Source organism: Silene latifolia, chromosome Y (assembly GCF_048544455.1).
Source record: "Silene latifolia isolate original U9 population chromosome Y, ASM4854445v1, whole genome shotgun sequence".
Lineage (NCBI taxonomy): Eukaryota > Viridiplantae > Streptophyta > Magnoliopsida > Caryophyllales > Caryophyllaceae > Silene > Silene latifolia.
Window position 1 is genome coordinate 386,142,277 of NC_133538.1, and position 5,869 is coordinate 386,148,145.

The 5,869-nt window shown below is 36.6% G+C and overlaps 1 non-coding gene across 1 annotated transcript; it reads right to left on the minus strand.

Moving 5' to 3' along the window:
• Positions 1 to 5,469: 5,469 nt before the first annotated feature.
• LOC141634832 (small nucleolar RNA R71) lies at positions 5,470 to 5,577 on the minus strand. Its single transcript, XR_012539551.1, has one exon. It is a non-coding gene; the product is annotated as a small nucleolar RNA R71 (small nucleolar RNA).
• Positions 5,578 to 5,869: the final 292 nt, after the last annotated feature.

Sequence of the window (5,869 nt, forward strand, 5' to 3'; positions counted from 1 at the left end):
TAACAAAAACTTTTGAAGGTTTTTAAAACTCACAAGGCCTCTTTGGGATATAGTATTGAGGATATCAAAGGACTAAGTCCTAATTTGTGTATGCATCGCATAAACCCTGAGGAGGGGAGCCGGCCATCGGTGGAGGGTCAATGAAGATTGAACCCCAAAATGGCCGAGGTGGTCAAGAATGAACACTTGAAACTACTAGAAGCGGGGATCATCTATGAAATAATCGATAGTAAGTGGGTGAGCCCCGTTCATGTAGTTCCCAAAAAGGGTGGAGTGACCATGGTAGAGCAAGCGGATGAAACTTGTGTGCCAACACGCCCGATCACCGGGTGGCGTATGTGTATCGATTAGCGAAAGCTAAAGTCCGCTAACCTGAAAGAGCATTTCCCCATCCCTTGTAGTATTGTAGTATTGTTTTTTGGATGGATATTCCGGTTTTTCCGAATACCAATACACCCAGAAGACCATGAAAAAACAACCTTCAAGTGTCCCATTGGTGTATATGCATACCGTAGGATGCCATTCGAGTTGTGTAATGCACCCGGCACCTTCCAAAGGTGAATGATGGTGATCTTTGCGGATTTTCTTGAGAAATGCTTGGAAGTCTTCATGGATGACTTTAGCGTCCATGTAGACTCATTTGATCATGGATAGGTTAATCTTTCAAATATCTTGAGACGGTGCGAGGAGAATAATTTGATCCTTAATTGGGAAAAATGCCACTTTATGGTGGAAGAGGGAGTTTTACTTGGACACAACGTCTCTAAGAGGGGGATTGAAGTTGATGGTGCTAAGATATCGGTTATAGAAAACTTGTCACCTCCTACAAATGTAAAGGGAATGAGGAGCTTTCTAGGACATGCCGGTTTTTATAGGCGATTCGTAAAAGATTTCTTAAAAATCGCAAAACCATTGATTTCACTGCTTCTCTAAGACGCCCCCTTTGTATTTGATGATGTTTGCCTTGAATCTGTCTACAAGTTAAAGCTTACTCTCACCACGGCTCCCATTATCCGGGCTCCGGATTGGAGTCTTCCATTTGAAGTGATGTGTGATGCGTCGGATTATGCCGTGGAAGCGGTGCTCGATCAAGTAGTTGACAAGAAACATCACGTCATCCACTATTCTAGCAAGACTTTAGACCAAGCTTAATGAAATTATTCAACAACGAAGAAAGAGATGCTAGCAGTCGTTCGTGCAATTGAGAAGTTCTGGCAATATCTTGTGGGGTCCAAGGTGGTGGTTTACACTGACCACACCGCCTTGAGACAACTAATGATAAAGAAGGATGCCAAGCCTAGACTATTAAGATGGGTCCTATTGCTTCAAGAATTCGATCTTGAAATAAGGACAAATTCGGGGCTAAAAATGTGGTGGTCGATCACTTGTCAAGGCTTACGGTAGAGGATCATTGCATAATTAATAAAAGTGGACCGATAGATGAATGGTTGAGGGAAGATGCCCTAATAGAGACAAGTGTCAAAGTGCCATGGATTGCGGACTTGGCTAATTACTTGGTAAGCGGTTTTATCCCGGATGAAGTGGATGCTAGGGAAAGGAGAAAATTGAAGAATGATTCAAGGAGGTATTTTTACAATGACCCACATTTGATCCGGAAGTGTAGAGATGGTAATACTGCAATTAGCTAAACATCATATTTTAAATATTATATCTAATAAGTTAATAGTAGTCTCAAGTCTTTATAATCAATCCGAGTAAATTAATTTTGTTTAGTACTAATTACTCTCGAGAATGCAAATGAATTCCATAGCAAATCAATCATTCTAGAAATTTTGTTAAACGACCTGATTGCTTCCTATGACAAGCTGAAATTGATCATTACACGATCCATTCATTGCTTAGTTTATCATTATCAAAGAAATCATGCCTATTTTATTCCATCATAATAATTTCCCGACCCTCGGTTCAAATTTTGCTATAATTGTGTATTTGCCTATATCAATCTATCATCAAAATTTGCATAAATTTCTTGGGATATCCAACCTCTAATACACACGGAGTAATATACTCCGTATTAAACAACGATTTTTCATCGGATATTTTCTTCAAAGGTACACGATAAGTTAGCTTAGAAAATAAAGTTTTATATTCCTCACGTCCCATCATTTATTTATCATTTTAATTTCTATGAGTAATATTTTACTCAATTGTAAAAAAATGATTGGGACGGAGATAGACCTGGCAAACGAGCCAACCGGGTCAGGTTCGGGTTGGGACAATTCAGGTTTTCAAGAATTTGGTTCAAAATGGGTCGGGTCGCGTAAGTGGTGGACTTAGGGGGCTAGCAGGGGTGAGGGCGGTCAAAAATTTCAAAGCTTTAGTTAAAATTTTCGAACATTTTTCGAGTTTTTCTTAAACCATTACCCCTCTCCCCCCCCCGAGTTTTTCATCCTTGCTGGGGTTAATTCTAGCTCCGCCACTGGGTCGGGTTATTTCAGGCTCGGGTCATAGTCGGATAGGTTATTAACATATTATTTAAGGATAGTAGTCAGTTCTAACAATAAACATTCGGGTTGGGTTATTTTAAACATTTTAGAAATTTGATAATTACATTACTTAGAGTATTATTCGAAAAGTTATTATAGACATTTTAATAATTACAAGGAGTATTTTTCTAATTTTACAAAAATTTGGAGTATATAGAATTCTTTAATGTTCGGTTCCTAAGTAACATTCTACCATTGGTTGATTTATACTCATATCTTGAATGTTTATGTCATCTTTATAATGCACACCGTAAAAAGTTTATAACCCCCGTTTTTTCCTCATTTTAAAATCGAAATCAAACTAATTTAAAGAAATTAAATTATATTTAATGTTTCAACAATATTCAGTTATCTTAATAATTATTGACCTAATAATAAAAATTAAGTTATCTTAATAATTATTTTATTAGTAAATATTACTTAGTTTGAAAGTTGTATATCAAGAATTGTTTTAATCGTGATAGTAATTTAAAGTATTAAAATTTATATAATTATTAATTAAAATTTATTATTTTACATACATTAAAGTATACATTAAGCTTATATAGTTAGAGTCACATTCAACCTAATTTATTTTTGACCCACCGGGTGGCTCGATAAGGTTGGGTCTTTACCTTAAATTAGTGGGTTGCTTTGAGTTTGGGTCAATCGAGTCACGACTCAATATTTACGTGCTTGGAAAATGGGCTGGGTTAGGTCAAGTCAAATATTGACCGATCTTATAATGACTCAGTGAATTATCAATGTTATTAATAAATCATAAGTTTTAAAATATTGGGGGATTTTAATTAGTAGGAAGTAGAAAAAGAAATAATTGAGTTAAAAGTAAAATAAGAAATAAATAAACTTTAACACTCTCATAAAGTTCTCCAAATAAAGGGATTATCAAAAATAAGTTTATGTTAATAAAATGATTAATATGTAGACAAAAATATAGGTATTTTGGGAAGAAATTAATCCCGAGTCATCAAGATAACAAGTTGGGTTAATGGATTTGCTAAATGAAGCTCCAAATATTAATCAAGATCATTGGATGCCAAAATTGGATCCCACAAAGGCATTTAATCAAGGCATTAACCGGAGAATTAAGGGACATTTAACATGAACATTGGATCCCTCGAGCATTTAATCAAGAATTGAAGCTAATATATCCGGAAACCCACGCCCCTGATCGGGGCTGGAAACCCCGATCGGGGTTGACCCCTCCTTTGGATTTTACGTTATGCCCCTATTTTATTATAAATAGGGGCGTTAATCCATCATTGGATGATATCTCTTACACATACTTTTCTTGCATAATTCTGTTCTTCCTTAGCTTTAGCACACAAAATTCTCTTAAAGTATTCATTTTAGTTTTAACATTGTTACGCTTTTAGTTGATGTTAAACATTTGGTTCTAATATATTCAAGCATTTGGTGCTCCTTCATTCTTCTTTGAAATTCAAGTTCTAATTCCTTATTTCGGTAATTCTAATTCTTGTTTATTTAGTTTACATTTATATTTACGTTTTCATAGTTTCATCACTATCATTTCAATTATATCACATAGTTTAATCTTATATTTTATGTTTTATCATTTAGTTTATACCATTTCTACAATCATGTTTAGCATTTCATACAACATAGTTTATAGTTTACAATTTAATATGAGTAGCTAAATTCCCTTAGTCTAGGGGCTAGGAAAGCCATGCAAAATAAAATATGCAAAATGATAAATTAGGTAGATATTATATTGTCTAATTGTTTCTATCACATGTTTGTGCCACAACGTTTAATCTTTGGTTATTGGCCGTAATCGTAGATTAACTTTGTTAATTTGTTCTATAAGTCGAGAGGCACGGAATCGGATTAGACTAAGCATGTGTAGTAGGACGACCTAGTCATAAACGAGAGTTTCTCTAGGACCCGGTCTATGGTTGACTCTAATATCGTGAGGTGGGTGTCTTTAAGCTTAACAATTGACAATGTTACTATTACCGAGTTTAACATGAACATATATTTATATTTGCATGTGTGACCCGACTCCCCTAGACTCCTTTTATCATATAGTTTATATCTTTATATTTGCTAATCATCAAACCAACTAACAAACCAAACCAAACGTAATCGACCTTGATAGAAATCTTTCCATAGCATTTCATAACGCCATTCCCATCTCCTTGTGTTCGACCACTATTACTACATTAATTTGTGTCTAGGATAATTATATTTGCACAGGTGTGCGATAGCCTCTCAAATTTTGGCGCCGTTGCAGGGGAGCACGGTTTTATTGTGTTTAGATTTGTTGATTTTTATCTTGTTTTCTTTTGTCTTAGGGAACACTTGTTCCTTAAGACTGTTACTTATCATTTTCTAGAGATTGTTGTCTTATGCCCAGGTCTTCTCATAGTGGAGATTTGCTTTCACCGGATTCCGACCCCGAGAAAACCTTTAGGAGAAGACGACATTTTTGGAAAGAAGTGAAGGAATCCGCTTCTCCCGTGCAAGTTGAAAATGCTAGAAATTCTTACCTAGACGATCTAGAAGATCTTGAAGAAGAGGAGGTTTCTAGTTCATCATCTCCACCACCACCACCATCTCCAACTAAAAGGATGGTGAAACTTTTCGATCACTCTAAGCCCATCACGACCATGCTTCTGGTCGGTATTACAACTACTCAAATTACCGCGCCAGAATTCAAGATCAAGACGGCTTTCATTAGCCTTGTGGAGAGGAAGCAATTTGGGGGAAGTCCTTTGGAGGATCCCAATTTGCATGTGCAAAATTTTTGCGATTATTGCTCCATGATCCGACAAACGGGCGTCACTCAAGCCCAAATAAGGGAAATACTTTTCCCTTTCTCTTTGAAGGACAAGTCAAAGCTTTGGATCAATAGCCTTGATCGCACCACTATGGGAATCACAAATTGGGAGACATTGGCTCTTGCGTTCTATCAAAAGTTTTTTCCACCGGAGAAAACTCAAACCTTGAGAAGCCAAATCACCGGATTCCGTCAACAAGCTCTTGAGAGCTTATATGAGGATTGGGAGAGGTACACAGAGTTGCAAAGACAATGCCCACATCATGGGTTGGATAATTGGTTCCTAGCTATAACATTCTACAATGGATGTTGTGCCGAGTCCCGAAGGATTCTTGATTCCGCCAATAATGGGCGGTTTGATCAAATTGACACCGATATTTCTCATGCCACGATCGAATCTATGGCGATCCATGACGCACAATATGTCAATTCTCGAAGTGTGCCACTCAAAGGTAAAGAAGAATCCTACGATAATCCCATATTGTTAGCTTAAATTGCCTTACTCCAACAACAATTAGCGGAACGAGATGCTAGAGATTCTCTTCAATAACTCAATGTCGTG